At 38.0% G+C, this 19,157-nt stretch overlaps 1 protein-coding gene across 9 annotated transcripts in view; it reads left to right on the forward strand.

Moving 5' to 3' along the window:
* The window catches only part of LOC129779904 (GTPase-activating Rap/Ran-GAP domain-like protein 3), a 310,243-nt gene that overhangs the window by 163,633 nt on the left and 127,453 nt on the right, over positions 1–19,157 (forward strand). The window contains exon 2 of one of the 9 annotated variants that reach the window (XM_055787678.1): positions 17,841–17,907. The exons of the other annotated variants lie outside the window; for them this stretch is intronic. The gene's annotated coding sequence lies outside the window, so the exon portion shown is untranslated. The remainder of the gene's footprint in view (positions 1–17,840; positions 17,908–19,157) is intronic. 9 annotated transcript variants of the gene reach the window in all.

Raw genomic sequence — 19,157 nt, forward strand, 5'->3', positions numbered from 1 at the left:
CAATGCCTATTGTGCTATTCCATCATTCTCTGAGCGATTCTGGGTCAGATTCCTAACACCCTGTATAACATGCCTTTTTCTAACTTGAATTTTTATTTTATCTAATTCCTCATGTACATAAGTTTGTGAACTGTTTTGAGACCTATTCCACTGCTGCGCAGGGTGCCATAATAGAATCTGTGTTTTTGGACTCAAAAAATCTTTTTATCTGTGTTTTTTCCTCAGAAAATCTGTATCGGAATCTGTATGAACTCTTTGCGGTCGTTTATCTGCTTTCAGATACTACAGCAAAGAAGTATACTAATGTTATAATTTATGCAACAATGTGTCAGTTCACACTTTTTTTAAACGAATTTTAATGTCTTGTGTACTTATCCACGAACCAAAACGGCGCTAGTATGAATAATAGATAACGGTACTGAGTACACTCTGTACAACTTTTATATGACCAGGTGATGATCTTGTTGCTTTGTGCCACTGTAAAAAAACAATGCTTCAACTTATATTCTAGTTTATTGGTATTGGTGACTATCATACACTGCGTGATTTTCATATGTGTGTGTGCAAGCGCTGAGCGTAAACGAATGTTTTTGTATTTTTCAACTGTCAAGTTTCTATAAGACCAGTTATATTTTCCGTTGTTTTAGTTGTTTTCATCAATAAATCTGGAAAATGCCGAAGGGAAAAGTGCTTACGGAGAGTGGAGAAAGACAAATCGATGCATTTCACCAAGAAGACGTTGGTATCAGAGAAATTTCTCGTCGGATTGGACGATCCCATCAAGTAGTGCTCAATTATTTGATGAATCCTCGAGGATACGGTAAGAAGGAGAGAGCTCCACGTAAATCGAAGCTCTCTGACCGGGATAAGCGGGAAATAGCTAGAACAGCTTCGAATACCTCAAAATCGCTTATGCTATATTTCAATATTTCAATTTAAATGTTACTCGGGTGACAATCCGTCATGTTTTGGTGAAAAATCATCACATAAAGAGGGTTTAAAAGGTTGAAACTTCTCATCTTACACCATCTCACATCGGAAGACGTCTGAGTTTTGCCGAAACTCACAAGATGCGACAGTGGGACATGTTATGTTGTGGCAAAGAATGTTTCCAAAAGAATACATTTTGCTATATACTATAACGAAAAGTTCTTCAATATATAGGTTATCTTCACTGACGAAAAAAAGTTCAATTAGGATGGTTCTGACGATTTCAACGGGAACTTTCGTGATTTACGGAAGAAGGAACAGTATTTTTCAACCAGGAATTTTGGTGCATGGTTTGGGCGGGATTCTGTGCAACCGGAAAGCTCGAGATAGCTTTCATATCATTCAAGGATTACATACATGTTCTGGAATCCTCTCTCCTATCGTTTTTGCGTGGATATCGTCACAAAAAATCACATTCCAGCAAAACAATACTACTATTCATATCGGCAAGGAAACTAAGCAATTAATTGAGGACCAAAAATTAATTTTTTGGACTTGTCGGCTCGCTCTCCAGATTTGAATACTGCTGAAAATTTTAGGGGGATCCTTGTACACAGAATCCACATTGAGGGAAAATGGTAAAACCCGATTGAAGAGGTCAAGGTCGCAATTTCGGAAACACGGAAAATATCGAGAAAGTCGCTCAGTAACATTTGGTAAATAGTATTTCAACACGAATTTAACAGGTTATTAGCCAAAACGGCAAGGTTACCAGTTATTGACATGTAAATCAGCTGATCGTTTTGAATTTTATATTCTGTATAACTCTTTGCTCTCGTTTATCTGCTTTCAGCCACCACAGCAAAGAAGTATACTAATGTTATAATTTATGCAACAATGTGTCAGTTCATGCTTTTCCCAAACGAATTTTAATGTCTTGTGTACTTATCCACGAACCAAAACGGTGCTAATAGATAACGGTACTGAGTACACTCTGTCCAACTTCTATAAGACCAGGTGATGAACTTGCTGCTTTATGCCAATGTAAACAAACAATGCTTCAACTTATATTCTAGTTTATTGGTATTGGTGACAACCATACACGGCCTATTGAATTTTTCATTCATAATACGTATGAATTTTGAAATGGTCTTATAGAAACTGGACAGCTGAAATTATCATTTTTAAGCACAATAAATAAAAAACAACTCTTTTGAACGAAATTGACGTTAAATATACTTTATTCTAAGCATTCAACAATGTATGAATGTATCTTGTTGAAATTCTAACTGTTTGTGTTGCAACGAAATAGAATCAGGGTGGACTTATAGAAGTTGGACAGAGTGTATAAACAAAAATTGTCATCCATACTTGAGGAAAGGATTAATGGAAAACTGAAATGAAAATGAAAAATTGTTTAGTAGATACTTATCGGAAGTTTATAAAAAAAAGGAATCTTATTCATCCTTCATAATCTCACAAAGTTATGCATCACTGCTTTTGCATGTAAAAATAATTGCGACCATTACGACACACATGTCGATATTTGACTCTTTGTGGTCGTTTGTCTGCTCTCAGCCACCATACCTTTTTTACCGTTCTGGTCGTTTGTCTGCTCTCAGCCACCACAATAAGAAACCATGCAAATCTCATATTTTACTGAACCAAGTATCAATTTATGCTTTTCCTAAATGAAGCTGGATGTCTAGTGAACCTGTCTACTAGTCAATACGGTGCTTCTATGAGTAAAAGATAACGGTACTCAGTATCAAACAAAGTAGTCACTCACACAAGACAATGCACGGTGTGTTGAATGCATAGGAATGTGGGACAAAAATCATAACAACAGAATTTAGCCATTGTAATACTTTGGTGTGATGGGAAAGATTGTTCATAGGTATCAGAGCTACTGTTTGCATAAATGTCTCATGTTATTTAAATAATTGCAGAAGTGTCTCAAGCGACAAAATCTTCGTTCATCTAAAGTGAAAAGTTCTGATCATTTCGAATACGCAGGAATCATTATTTGAGTAACTACTGAAGAAGTTGTTTGCATAAGAGCAGAATAGTTGTTTGCATAAGTGTCTCACATTCAACGGATAATAACAATAAAATTATGTATTCATTATGCTTCATATGATTTATTCTTGGAGACTGTTTAGAAAGAATTATAAAATATAATTTTTATACAAAAACATCACATTAAAATGACATCACAACATAATAAAAAAAATTATTATTTTTCATAATCTTGCATATATCACTACTTTTTCAGGGGAAAATAATTCTGACCAGTACGACACCCATGCCCAAATTAAATACGACCGCAAAGGATTGCATTTATAAGTTCAATCTTGAAATATAATTTTAGCTTTAGTATCATCTATTGGCATAGTTCTAAACATAAACAGTGCTATTTATTTATTGTAAAGCTATAGCCGATGACGTAGAATTTTTTAGACGTTGTGAGTTATGAGTTACTCGGTTGCGAGTAAACGTCAATCGATCCGGAGAATTAAGCTGCGCGAAATTTGACATTTGATTTGTATGTATGGAGCTACTCGCTCGTTTAAAAACAAAAAAAACTTTAAAGTAGCTCGGCTGCGAGTAGCCCCATACATGCAATTCAAATTTCAAATTTCGTGGTATGGGTGCGTTTGTAATTCTCCGGATCGATTGACGTTAACTCGTAACCGAGTTAACTCACAAGTAACCGAGTTACTCACAACGTCTAAATCCGGCTTTAGATTGAACATGAGGAAGCAGTACTACACGCTACATATGAATAATAAAATGACTCACATTGAGACTAATTCGAATGCTATATGAATAAAACTGATAAGTTGGAAAAAAATATTATTGAGATCAAGCCATAACTAATATTGAATCGTTATTTTGAAAAATCTGTAAATCTGTATAAAAACACAAAAATCTGTAATCCGTATCTACAGATTCTTGGTTTCAAAAAGTCTGAAAAATCTGTATAAATACAGCTTATTCTGTAGATATGGTAACCCTGCTGCTGCGTTCCTTGTAAAGGGGATGAAAACAAAGCATGGTCAATTTTAGAGTAATTTACTAATATCAACACCAATAGGTGGAATCGCCACGAAAACAGAAGAGCATCTTAGATGAAGGTAAACCTTTATCTTTTTTTTTAGTTAAACTCTTCCTGGTAAAAAAATAACACTGGGCATACATATACACGTTCTTCTTGAGCGGGAAGACATCATGATTCTCGAACAACCGTATGATCGTTAAACGCTTCAACTTAAAATAATCCTTACACTCAATGAAATTTCACAAGAGATATCCCCGAGCCAGAGCAAACATTTTTATCCTGAATCGTTATACAGTTCTTTGAGCTGTGAGTTGGAAGCGGTCCGACGATAAATCCTTTCTCGAATCAAATCGCAATGAAACAAAGTTGAAACGAGTGAAGGCGAGATTATCTCGCAAATAAAATATCACGAACCGGTATATGCAACGTGGTGGTGGCATCAAGCACTTCTCATCTGTTGGAACTTTGTCTAGAGAATAAGCAGAAGGAAGAAAACATAACTGCAACACCTCAGCTGCCAGTAGAAGTTTTAATACTCGATCGCTGTGTTTGCAAGAATGGTTATGATATTGAGAAATCGTCAACTGTCGGAACTTTTCAATGATGATAAAGTGATGCCTCATCAGTAAGTTTTAATTTTCGTTTTTGATTCGATCAGCTGAGCAGAGGATGTTCGACTCTAGTGAACATAGACATGAAAAAAAATCAAATCAAATGGTGAGTTATCGCTGTATGACTTGTCACACGAAACACAACTTCACATCTATCCTAACAAGTGCAGTGCGGTGGAAAATCGTGTCGGATATGGTTTTTCCTCGTGCTCGCAGAGCGTGTAATGACATGAACACAGCCTTCGCCTCGGTTGTCAAATCAACCGATGTCATCTGTTGGAAGGGATGAACACAAAGAAACGGTCGTAGCAAATTATTGTTGCTGCTGTTGCTGTCATCAGAGATGCCAACCTTCCTGATTTTTCAGGATTTCCCAGACTTTTTGGCACGCTCCCTGATATCCTGACAAACACTCGATTTCCCCTGATTTTTATAAAATGATCCTGATTTTTTACTTTTTGCTTTTTGTATTTTTTACTTTTTACTTTTTGCTCAGAAAAAAAATCCATATAAATATACTGGGAGTTTTGCTGGTTGTGTATGAGAACTGTCATAATAGTCTACATTTAAAGCTTTCCGGTCCGCGCTTATATAATGCTTACTCTTCCTTTCGATTATACTTTATCTGTTCGCATTTTCGACATTTTTTGAATTTTGAAGTTAACGTGAAAGAAATATAATCTATAAGGATCTTATGCCCCTGATATCCTTCTCTCAGAGAAGCTTCATAATCGTGGACTTTCACCAATTCTCAATAATTTCCTGTACAATTTACTGTCAGAAAAGCACATGATTTTCTCTCATGGCAGCTCGAAATCTTCTCGTTACAGTTTTATGGGCCTACCACAAGGCTCCTGCCTAAGCCCCCTCTTGTACAGTTTTTACGTCAATGATATGGATGATTGTCTAACTAGAGACTGCACGTTGAGACAACTTGCAGACGATGGAGTTATTTCCATCACGGGTACTAATCCCGTCGTTCTGCAAAAGTCGTTGCAAGATACCCTGAACAATCTGTTCACGTGGGCCCTCAAGCTGGGTATCGAATTCTCTACGGAGAAAACTGAAATGGTCGTTTTTTCTAGGAAGCACGAACCCGCCCAATTCCAGCTTCACCTATCCGGCAAAACGATCCAACACTCTATGTTTTTTAAATACCTGGGTGTATATTTTGATTCTAAGTGCACCTGGGGGAGACACATTGCGTATTTGAAACAGAAATGCCAGCAAAGAATTAATTTTCTCCAAACAATTACCGGAACATGGTGGGGTGCCCATCCAGGAGACCTCATTCAGTTGTACAAAACAACGATATTATCAGTGTTAGAATATGGCAGTTTTTGCTTCCGATCAGCTGCCAGGATTCATATTCTCAAGCTGGAGAGAATACAATATCGTTGCTTGCGTATAGCCATGGGGTGTTTGCATTCGACACATACGACGAGTCTCGAAGTTTTGGCAGGAGTACCCCCGCTTACTCTTCGGTTCACAGAATTATCCTACAGATTTCTCATCCGTTGCAAGATCATGAATCCATTGGTGATTGATAACTTCGAAAATCTACTCCAACTGACTCCTCAGTCAAGTTTTATGTCTTTATACCATGAGTACCTTACCCACGACGTGCACCCTTCACCAGGCATCTCCAACCAAGTTTGCTTCCCATACTTCTGCAATTCCTCTGTCATTTTTTATCTGTCCATGCGACAAAAAATCCATGGAATCCCAGATCACCTACGCTCCGTTTCTATTCCGCCGATATTTTCGGCAGAATATGGGAAAGTTAGATCTGATAAAATGTTCTTTACTGACGGTTCATTCATAAACGGGTCCACTGGCTTCGACATCTTCAATGAAAATTCCAGTGCCTCTTTCAAACTCAAAGATCCTTGTTCCGTGTATGTCGCTGAACTGGGTGCGATATATTACGCATTAGGGATCATTGAAACATTGCCCATCGACCACTATTTTATTTTTTCAGACAGTCTCAGCTCAATAGAGGCAATCCGCTCAATGAAAGTTGATAAATGCTCATCTTATTTCCTAACAAGAATAAGACAACTATTGAGTGTTTTGGTCGAAAAATTATTCAAGATTACCTTAGCATGGGTTCCCTCTCATTGCTCGATACCGGGGAATGAGAAAGCGGACTCGCTAGCTAAGGTGGGCGCTTCAGAAGGCACACTTTTTGAAAGGCAAATTGCTTATAATGAATTTTTCCACATTCCTCGTCAGAATACGCTCGTAAGTTGGCAGCGCATGTGGAGTGAAGATGAGTTCGGTCGTTGGTTACACACGATTATCCCTAAGGTCTCGACGAGTGCATGGTTCAAGGGATTGAATGTAGGTCGTGATTTCATTCGCGTGATATCTCGGCTTATGTCCAATCACTACAACCTAAACGCGCATCTCTATCGCATTGGGCTCGCAGCAAACAATATTTGTGATTGTGGCGATGGCTACCACGACATCGAGCATGCTGTCTGGTCGTGTATCCGGTTCCATGCTGCTCGCTCTCAGCTCTCTAGAGTACTGAGAGCACAAGGCAGACAATCGGATATCCCCGTCCGGGATATCTTAGGTAGCCGTGATCCTGATCTTCTGCTTCATCTATACCTGTTCCTCAGAAACGCCGATGTCAACGTTTAATGATGTTTCCTTCGTTGTGTCCCCGTTTCATATCCCTCCTATCCAAACGATAAACTTTTACTTAGTCGCGGCAATACATACACACACTCTTTACAGATACACGGGCCAAAGGTTGTGCAGTCCACTGATCATTCAACAAGAGCCAAAGGTTGTACCGCTTATGACAACTCTACACGAGCTGATGATTGCGCCGGCTAGTGACCATTCTATCCTGGATTCCTCGAGTCGAGAAAGACGCACCACGCTAGATATGGGGTACAGACTAGGGGGGCGTTGCTGATTAATGGTCAGCTGCATCCCAATAGCAGGTATCCCGTGTCGGTCACACGTACAGAGCATCGAAGACTGCAACATACCAATTATGAGAACACTTGTAATACTAACTACGAGCCAACCGCGAGTAATCGGTTACATATTACTAACATAGTTGTAAGCAAACATTGTAGAAAAATTGAACTCCCGGTCCCGTTAGGCTGACGCCATATGAGCCTTAATAAAAATATATATTTTGGATAAAAAAGGATCTTATGCCCGAAGGTTCTCGCAATTCAATCTCAATAAAACGAAGATTAGAAACAGAATTGGAACGGAAACGATGAAAGGAATATTAGCGACCAAAAATTATGTACAGTTAAATAAAAACGATACAGGTTTCATTACATGTAAGCATCTTTTTTTATTAAACTGTAATTATTTTTAAAAAGTGTTTTACTTCTTGAAGAATATATATTAAATTATTTGTAAAGCAAGAAGTTGTAAGAATGATCCGCGAGACACGACAAATGAATTAACAGGTACACTATATATGTTACATTACATGGTTACGTAAATCGTTACGACTTGTGCGTTTCATCTATGCATCGATTTTTTTAAAGCAAATCGTGGCGGGTGATGAAAACAGGTCATTTCAAACAATCAGACTGACCCGGTCTTCACCTGAAAAAAAATTATGATCTGGTTCAGGTGGTATTGGAGAGGAATTCTGTATTGTGAGCTTCTACCAAGCAATCAGTCGATACATTCCCACAAATACTGCTCGCAACTGGACAAAGTAGCTTCCATAATTATATAAAGTTTAGAATTGTTTGGCTACCTGAAAGATTTCAGAACTTCCTGAATTGATTGCAAAACAACACTGTGCATATAAAATTCAAAAAATAATACTTTTGTTTTCTCAAAAATGGATACGAACTTTCCGGACAACCCAATATGAGCTATCCTGATTTTCCCTGATTTTTTTTTTCATTCTCCCTGATTTTTCGAAAAAATAGTTGGCAACCCTGGCCACAACAGTCGAATCAATTCCTTGTGTTTCATTTGATTGCACTGCTAAAACATCTGTATTGGACAGCTCTCATTGGTTGGCTGAATAGTGGGTTAGAGTCAGTGAAGTATGATTAATTCGTTGTACAAAAGCTACATTTTTTCATATTACAAGGTAGAATACCTAGTATTGAGAAGGTTGTGATGCTCGTATGCTGAATCTTTTGAGAACACTTAGAAGTTTGCTATCCTCAATATACATATTACAACGTTAACTCGCTTGCAAAAGGTATGAAACCAATATAATTACGGGGAAGCTAGTTTCCCATATATGCGTACAGGCAAGCAAGCGTACACAAGTTCTATGCTCCATGCCCTATATTCGTTCGCGAAAGCATGTGAAAACCAAACTGCAAAGCCATTGTAGGCTGTTTCGAATACGATGCCGTCCAAATTCACCATCTCTAACATGGGAGGTAATATTCGGGCGATCAAAACGGTGCTCCTACCGTCACTGAACTCGATTACACGATTAGACTTGACTTGGGGGAATTCATAACGTTTGTGCTGCAGCGTAAATTAGATTTTGAAACAAGTTAATTATCCTGGTTGGAGTTTTGAGAACGCGGAAAGGCAATCTAATAATTAAAGCAGCTTGTTTAACGTAGGGAAAAATAGGTAAAGAGGGATACTGTAAGAAAAATGAACACTAGTTATAATTCATAAAAGAGAGTTTTGAGAAATTTAAAGCGGTGGAGTAACGATTCTCATGGTGTAATACCACTTTTGAGACTCACTGCTCATGTCAAGTACAGCAAATACTTATTCTTCTCCTACTACTCCAGCTTATATTAAAAAAGTTCCTTCTACTTCTTCTTCGTCTTTTTTTACTTCTTCTTCTTCTTCGCTGTTTTTTGTTTTCTTCTTCATTTTATTGTTCAGTGGCACTAACATTCCTAGAGGAACTTCACCGCCTCAACGTAGATTTATTTGCGCTTTTTTCATTAATGCCAAATATGCTAGAATTAGATTTCCATACCAAATAACACGCCTTGAATGTATTGTGAGTGGCAAATTTTAGAACACGCGTGACCACAGTGCAAGTCGTAAGAAATTTCTTTTACGAAAAATACCCCGGGCAGAACGGGAATCGGACCCGAACTCCCTGCAAGATTTGTGTGATGAATTCGAAAACCAAGTGAATTTTCTGAAATGAAAAAGTGCTTTCCCAAATCATCTTCTGTCGTCTATCGCCACTGAAAAACAGATTGGTGGGAAGTTATCAGGAGGTTATCATCGAAGGTCGGTCTACTACTGACCAGATTTTCACTTTGCGGCAAATCCTGTATGCCGTGAGTACAAAGACCCAACGCACCATCTATTCATCGACTTCAAAGCCGCATTTGATTCAATAACACAAAAAGAGCTATGGAGAATCATGGACGAAAACGGACGTCTGAAACCAAATACATGCTAGCTTCCGGATCCGAGTGCGACAGGACACGATTAAGTAGTCGTGTAGTGATCGACGGCGATGAGTTCGAGGTAGTGGACCAATTTGTCTACCTTGGCTCAATGGTAACGTCTGACAATGACAATGACCAGCCGCGAGATCCGGAGACGTATTATCAATGGGAGTCGTACCTACTATGATCTCCACAAACACTTGGGTTCAAACAGACTTAGCAATCGTGCGAAATGTTCCCTGTACAAAACCCTCATAAGACCGGTTGTCCTCTACGGGCACGAAACCTGGACAATACTCGAAGAGAACCTTGCGAGCATTTGGAATCTTTGAATTACAACTACCATCTTCGGCGGTGTGCAGGAGGACAGCATATGGAGGCGAAGGATGAACCACGAATTCACGCAACTCACCAGCGAATCCAGTATTCAGATCAAAACTGGAAGAATACGTTGAGCATGACATATTGCAAGAATGTCGGACAACCGTCCTGCAAAAATGGTGCTCATCGGGAATCCGACTGGTACGAGACGACGAGGAGCGCAGCGAGCAAGGTGGTTAGACCAAGTGGAACAGGACATGGTGAGCACGGGGTGTCCGCGGAATTGGAGAGAGATAGTCACAAACCGAGATAATTGGAGAATATTTGTGAATCAGGCCATGTTGTAGAGGCATTAAGTCAAAATAAATAAAATTTCATAAGCCTTAAGGGAGACTGGAAGTTGGTCTGGAAGGTCTAAAACCGAGTTTTTTGATGTTGCGTTTTTGGGAAGCTTATGTCCTCAGAAATATTGTCCCAAAAGGAATATCCGATATTTGATTTCGTTGGAAAGTTACAGCCAAAAGTATGAGCTTACTGTAAGGGATATAGTATTCCTGTACGAATTTTCAATTGTGTTTTTCTCGAAACCATGTTTTTTCAGCTGATGGGATCGATATCTCAGGATCTACCCGACCGATTTGGCTGAAATTTTTTATCAGCATGTAAATATGAATTATCTAAAGCGTTTCATAGTCTTTTTTGATCTTTGAATTTCATTTTTTCGATTTTATATGAGCTTCGAAACAGCGATTATTTATGAAAAATAATTCTTAACAAAAACGGTCATTTTGGTAAATTTTTAAAATATTCAAAAACTCCTATGTAACGCTTCAGGTATTGTCCTAACATTTCAAAATATCATTGAAATCCGTTCTGCGACACCCCGTTGCTTCAGAACCGATACCACCCGCAAGGTAGCGATTTCCAGACAGGTTCTACGCATCTAGCTGTCAACAGCGTAATAATCATTGATCGTGTACTCAAAAAATGGAAAATACATCTTCAAATATATCTTGAAGAATAACAAAAATACCCGAAAACATCACTCTATTCCTAGATAAAAAAAAATCACAAAAATTCATTATTTTTGGACCTTTTAGAAAGGGGTCCTTCCTTAAGCTATTTTTGCCGCCCATGCCAGATAGTTTAACAAGGTATCAGTGCACGGATATTACTTTAATTTATTGGAACTATCGCTCATGAATACCAAATTTACGTCTGATCCGATTTTCAACGATTTTCAACACCATAAACCAACGGTCGATGGTTTATGGTGTCTATAAACCATCGGATAGCTTTTGTAGGGAATGACTTGCATGATTTAAATGTGGTGAGTTTAGTGTTAAAGGCAAAAAGCGTCCGGTTCAACCAAAAATGTTTGAAGACGAAAAATTCGGGCCATTACTTGATCAAAATTAGAGACAAACGCAAACAGACCTTGGAATCATTGGGAATAAATCGACAAGCTATTTATAAACGACTCGAAGCCGCAGGATACATCCAACAGCAAGGAAATTATGTACGAATACAAATTGAAAGCGCGAGATGTCGAATGGCGATTTTGCATGTCCGAAATGTTGCTTGAACGGCAACAAAAAAGTTTTTTTTACATCGAAACGTTACCGGGGACGAAAAATTTATACGCAACGACAGTTCAAAACGCAAAAGATCGTACGTAAAGCCTGGCCAATCCGGAACATAAATGCCAGAGCGGAATATCCAAAGTAATGCTCTGTATTTGGTGGAATCAAAAGGGTGTGATCCAATATGAGCTGTTAAAACATTCAAAAGGCAACAATTGATCCGTGTAAAGCGGGCCAATGCCGATAAACGTCCAAGTCATGTGACCGGGCACGAGTCGATAATATATCATAATGACAACGCTCGCTAACATGTTGCTGTTCGAATTATAAAATATTGCAAGGAAAAACATATAGAACCTCACCTTCCGACCATCATTCGTTTCGATTGCAAAACGTTTTGAGTGGAATACGCTTTACTTTGGAACAGGGTATCAAAAACTGGCTCATTCATTCTTGGCTTCAAAAGATGAATGCTTCTTTCGCTACGGAATCCTTCAATTGTCAGAATGATGGAAAACAGTAGAGGCTAGCGATTGCCTATACTTTGAATAATATTTCAATGCATGCCATTATTTAAATAGGGGGTCTTCGTAGCCACATTGGTTGCGCGTTCGCTTAGTAAGCGATCGATCGTGAGTTCAAAACTCAGGGCCCTCATTGACCATCTTTGTGTTGTTACAGAATAGCTACGTCCACGCAACAATCATCAGCGATGGAGATCGATCCACGGTCGAAATAAGATCGATTCATCCATACAACTGCTCTGCTCTGCAAGATACATAGGGCTGCTGTTCTATAAATAACTCAACAATGATCAATCAACTGTCTCCGCTGTCCGGTGGTCCAACTGGATAATGGAAGAACAGAAAGAATACTCTTACGCCTAAATGGCTACTCTGTGAATGTACCATATGTAATGGTATAGAAGGAATACTGGCGAATGGCAACTGTGTAATGTGCTAATTATAGATATGATAACCATGTGACATGTACACGATTAAAATTCGGCTATGTTACAGCTAGATTGCTAATGAGCCTTAAATAAATAAATGGGATAAAAAAAAATTATTTAAATAAATTTGTTTTCCGTGCAAAAACGGAACGACTTAAATTGCACACCCAGTTAAAAACATAACACTTAATCCACCTACCAACCACCTTCCTCCCTTCTGTAACGTTAGACAAACCCACAATACAAACGTTACGTAATTTGTGCACGAAACCTTGTTCATAAGGTACATAAAACTAGAGAGTAGTTCTATTGTATCAATCGCATAAAATGTATTGAATCGTTTGTTAGAGGCTGAAAAACCTGAACTCACGATGCTACATGAAGAGCTAAAAGATTTTCATTTGATCATTCTCACTAATATCTGCGAGGAATCTTACGTTGTTTCAATGTCCAATGCTATTAAATATGAAGATCATTTGGAAAGTGACAAGAATTTTAGATTGGAATAGCAGTCGATGAAATTATCAGAACAACGGCAGATCATTTCAAAGGATATTTGTCGCAGTTTTCTCGTGAAGCTGATCAAACAAATGAGAAAAAGATTCGATTTTCATGATTCGACACTCAAGCGGCAATGTTAAATCCTAGAAACTTTTCCAATTTGACCAGCATTAACGTTGTGTTAGGAGCGTTTCCAAGACTCTAAAATGGGAATGTACAAGATGTGGAGAACTAATTCCGTACCCTAATGATAAAATTACTCCGTAAGAAAATCATAATTTCAGAAAACGAGCATGTGCAGGCTTGGTGGACAAAAATTTAAAGCCAAAAAAGACGGTTCGCTCGCCTATTGGGCGCTTCGATGCTTTGTTAGTAACGTTCTCACTATACCTCACTCCTCGGAAAATTTCAAGCGACTTTTTTCTGAATATAATCAGAACAAAAATAAGCTATGAAATCGGCTCAGCAACGATACGATGAACGCTATTTTGAGATCAAAAAAATTGGTCAAACATCGTGGCGGAGCTCGAAAATTTTCATGAATAATAGTATGCAATCTAGATTAAAAAAAATATGTATAAGCATCATCAAACATACGAATGGCTTGCAAATGTGAATGTAGTATTTGTAGTAAATAAATGAGTATTTTTTTCATGCTAATACATTATTTTTTTCTCTACAACGAATATTTTAGATGCTACAGATTTTTGGAAAAAAAAGTAAAGATGGGAAAGATTTTTGACCCCTCTGGTACAGATTTAAATGTGGCAACACTGATATATGAGTTCATTTTGGATCTTAAGCTCAGAATGTTCATCTTTCCCGACTTTCTCATAATGCTTTTATATAGTACGGTAGATATGTAGTGCTGGGAAATAAATTCACAACATCGACATAAATTCTAACCACGCTCTAAGGACAACAGATTCAACTTTGTTGGATTTTCAACAAATATATTTATTAACATAATTAGAGTCCTGCACGATTCTCCCGACAAGAACGAATAAGGACATTTCAAAATAACTGATCTGTACTGACTACTTCGAAACTGTGATAACTGTGCTGCAATACTTTTTTTTTCATACAATTATTTGTTGATTCTTCCGTGGTGTGGAAATATCAACATATGATTATGCACTAGGTTATGACACAATAATATATTAGGCTGTCAAAAAAGTCCTGCGGTATTTTTTTGGAATTTTCATTTGTTCATAAAATTAGTTACAATCATCTGTTTTAAGTCAAATATGCGCCGTTTTGTTCGATGACTTGTTCCCAACGAGATGCCAACTTCATAATACCCCTATTATAGAAGCTCGCTTTCTTATTGACAAAAAACTCGGATAGCCAATTTTCACAGGCCTCTTTTGTGGCTCACTTCTGACTACCTAGCTCGTTCGCCATGGACAAAAACAGGTGGTACTCACTTGGTGCAAGGTCCGGACTATACGGCGGATGCAAAAGAACCTCCCATCCGAGCTCCCGGAGCTTCTGGCGCGTCACCAAAGAAGTGTGTGGCCTGGCGTTGTCCTGATGGAAGACAATGCGGCCTCTGTTTATCAAAGATGGCCTCTTCTTCATGAGTGCTACCTTCAAGCGGTCCAGTTGTTGGCAGTACAGGTCCGAATTGAGCGTTTGGCCATAAGGAAGCAGCTCATAATAGATTATTCCTTGACAATCCCACCAAACATACAGCAGAACCTTCCTGGCCGTTAATGAGGGCTTGGCCACCGTCTGAGCCACTTCAGCGGGCTTCGACCACGACCGTTTGCGCTTCACGTTGTCGTAAGTGACCCACTTTTCATCGCCAGTCACCATCCGCTTCAGAAACGGGTCGATTTTGTTGCGATTCAGAAGCGATTCACATGCGTCGATACGGTCAAAGATGTTTTTTTGCGTCAACGTGTGTGGCACCCATACATCGAGCTTCTTTGTGAATCCAAGCTTCTTCAAATGGTTAATAACGGTTTGATGACTTATCCCCAACTCTTGGCCGATGCTACGGCTGCTACTATGCCGGTCTTTCTCGGCTAATTCAGCGATTTTGTCGCAATTTTCGACGACAGGCCTTCCGGGGCGTGGCGCATCTTCGACGACCTCTACACCAGAACGAAAACGTTGAAACCATCGTTGTGCGGTGGAAATGGAAACTGTATCGGATCCATAAACTGCACAAATTTTATTGGCAGCTTGAGATGCATTTTTGCCTTTGTCATAGTAGTACTGTAAAATATGTCGGATTTTCTCTTTATTTTGCTCCATATTTGCGACACTATAACTGACGAACGACTTAACCAAACAAAACACTGTCAATATTATATATTATAGCTTTGCGCGCTGTATTATAGCGCGCAAAAATACCTTTCCAACAAGCTATAGTATGACTCGATACAATGAATACAACTAGAACTACGCGCTTACAACGACACCTCGCGGGAATACCGCAGGACTTTTTTGGCAGCCTAATATTACATTTGTTATCTCATCTTATAGTTAAAATTTAACACCGTAACCATCCCTAAGTCACGACGTATCACACTATTGCGGATATACCAAAGGGATGAATGTCTCCCTCTGGTGACAGAGTGAAGTTGCACCGGAAATTAGATTATTTTCGCAGTAGATAAGATCGTATAGTTTTATATACTTTATACCATATATGTTTTCAATTTTATAGAGGAGTCCTTCTAGCCAGACTTTATCGAATGCTTGAGCAGCATCAAGAAGAAGCGTTGAGCAATATCCGCGGCCTTCGTACACTTTACGAAATAAAGTTGCTTTATCTATAATGGGGTAGTCAGGGGTAGATCTTGCGTTATAAAAAGGAGGAGAAGATCCAAAATTCGTAGTTTTCAGCGTTTCATAAATTGTTCATGGTGCCCAGTGGCGTAGAGTATGAGGGGCGAGGGAGGTGGCCACCCCTCTAAGGGTGACACCCATGACCATGATAAGTTTCTTATATTTTAAAAAATCATGATTTTAAATGAAGGTAACAGGTTATTCTTTATGGTATTATTTCACAAAACAAGTCACTATGGAAAAGTCCATGTTATAGATTCTATAATATAGAATCTTCCTTGCATTTTACGTAGGACTACGTTTTTCATTTTTGTGCTTGGGCCTAAATTCAAAATCTCAAATACGAGGGAATTGCGTTCGAAGTACAAGGTTTTAAATATCCACATCTCTCAGCCGAATGAACGAAGTAGTATAAAAATAACTTTATTCGGAAGATAAAAGGCCTTCACAATGTTTGTAGACAACTCTTTGGACTTATGAGGACAACATGAATTTGCTGAGAACCTACAGTGGCATTTTTCAGAACTGTTTAACACGTTCGTTGCTCCGTCTACCAGATATGGCTGAGACTGTCCTCGTTCAAATTGAATAGGATTTTCAAACCGAATTTGATCGAATTGGCACCTAAATATATATTTAGGATATGTAGAAAAAAAAAAACCCATAAAAATATAATGTTTCTTCTATACTTTTTATTAATTTACATTACGGATGGTTTGTACTACCGTTTCATGCGAAACCCAAATAATATGACATTGGCATGTGTTGTTGTTGTTAGTTTGTCTCCAAATTGGAAAAAATATTGCTAGATTGTGTAATATACACAAATACATACAAACAAAGTTTGATCTTCTGGTGCGTATCTATTTGTATTAGTTTTTTTAAAGGAAAATTATATAAGAGAGGTTACTCGATTATTTAAAAATTAAAGCATATTTTAGAAACTTATCATAATGGAAGAAACATAATTAACATAATAAATTGAGAAAGCTGATTCTATGAGACAGAGCAAACAATTCAACTATAACTTCAACACTTGCATGAAAAAGTTTTAGAAGAGATATGTAAAGAACATGTGACTTTACTTGCTCAGCTTCCTATATTAGATTACAATCAAATAGACAGTCACATGAGAAATTCATCACAGCGTGGTCCCAAATTTCTCACGTGCGAAGAATCGTCACTGGTCCTCTTGATGTTTTCATTTGATTTCGATTTCCCAGTCGAGTACCTTTAATATAAACGCTTCGCTAACACAGGTGGGAACTACATTTTTTTCTCAAGGCTCATTCCCCATTTCTTGCCTTTCGATGTACACTTTGGTTAGCCTTATTTTCCCCAAGAGAGGGCAATATGTCTTCGAATAGGAGGAAAAAGGTTACCCCATCAATATTTTTATTCTACTCGGAGGAACAGTTGGTGACGATAATGTTTGTTCTAGCGATACGGCTTTTCCATCAGCCTCATCAGTATGAAGGAGCATTTTCAAAGTCGAAATAATAACTCAAGCATTCACAAGGCACCCAACGAAAACAATCTATATTCAAACATTATTTATACAAACATACAGTTCCTAGCTGCAATTGTGTGCTCTGGAAAGATGAGTCTATTTTGAAATGATAGAATGAATAAACAATGATTGTTCAGCTATGAGTACCAAATATATCATTTTCATGATAAATAAATATTGCTTCCTTTTTTCAGGTACGTACGAAAAATATTGATTCATCAACATTTGTGGTCATCCAATTGTTATCCCAACGGAGTGCAGGTCAGTTAAAGCTACCAATATCTCCCATTTTAGCACTCCTCATTTTATTTAGAAACAATACCCCATTTAATATCCACCCTCATCAACAAACATCGTCTTCACCCATAATCATACACGGATTACGATTGGATGCAACATTCTCGGACTTGATCACGGCCCTCGGTACCATTAATTTAATGTCAACGATGACGGGATATAATAGCGAATAAAACATAATAAATCATCGGCAGACCATGGAGGAGTAACTCACACCGGTATGATTTATTTGGGAATCGTGCGGATGAGGATAAGGGTCCTGCGTGTGTGTGTGTATGTGTGTAGCATCCGGAGAAGGATCAATTGTGGTCAACGAGACGACGAGCATCTCGTTGCCCAATAATCTACTTGGGATGGATATTGATGGAGTGATAGTTATTGGGGTTAGTTAATCATTTTAATTGTCGGAGCGTATCGGCGTTCCTCGACGACAATAACGAAACAATTTCAGTGGAATATGTTTCCCGCCTAGAGGATATCTAAATTCTCTAAGGGGAAGCTTACAGTGCAATTAAAACTTTGCTAATAAAACGGGTATTCATAATTGCGGAGTAGATGAAACCGATAAAATCTGAACTGTGAAACAGAACAACCTGCAAACTTTTAGATGGTGCACTTTCTGTTTTATAATTTTATATGCTTTACGAAAATGGAAGTTTTCTTCGGCAAGGTGCTGCTTCGCTGGAGATTTTTTACATTTCCTAATATAGCTATGTGAAATAAAAAAAAAATAAAGCGAAATATCTTAGCATTAGTGATGAAACCATAAGACAAACTTTCGCAACTTGAGGGTACTTTTATTAATTAAAAAGTTACCGTTACTCTTTTCGGGCGAGTTAAAATTGGTTCATCTGAAGCTGTATAAAAAATTACTTTGAGTGAAATTGAATACATCGAGTGCCGATAGCAATCTAGTATACAATTGAATTTTCAAATTTAATTAACGTGATTAATTACATCAACAACGGATTCCAACCTGAACCTTCTTCAAGCAATACTCGACTTTAACCTAAAGAAAGCTGAATAATAAGTTTTACTGCATACTGATTAGATTGGAAATATATTTTCTCTAACGAACGAATCTTGAAATATAAATTCCTTGATATTATTGTCCATTACGCGTACATACAAACAAAAAATGGAGATACTTGTACCATGTAAATGTTCAAACAAACTGCTCAAAAACGCTTTCAATTTAAACAGTTTGTTTATTT

The sequence above is a fragment of the Toxorhynchites rutilus genome, chromosome 3 (genome assembly GCF_029784135.1).
Source record: "Toxorhynchites rutilus septentrionalis strain SRP chromosome 3, ASM2978413v1, whole genome shotgun sequence".
Classification (NCBI taxonomy): domain Eukaryota; kingdom Metazoa; phylum Arthropoda; class Insecta; order Diptera; family Culicidae; genus Toxorhynchites; species Toxorhynchites rutilus.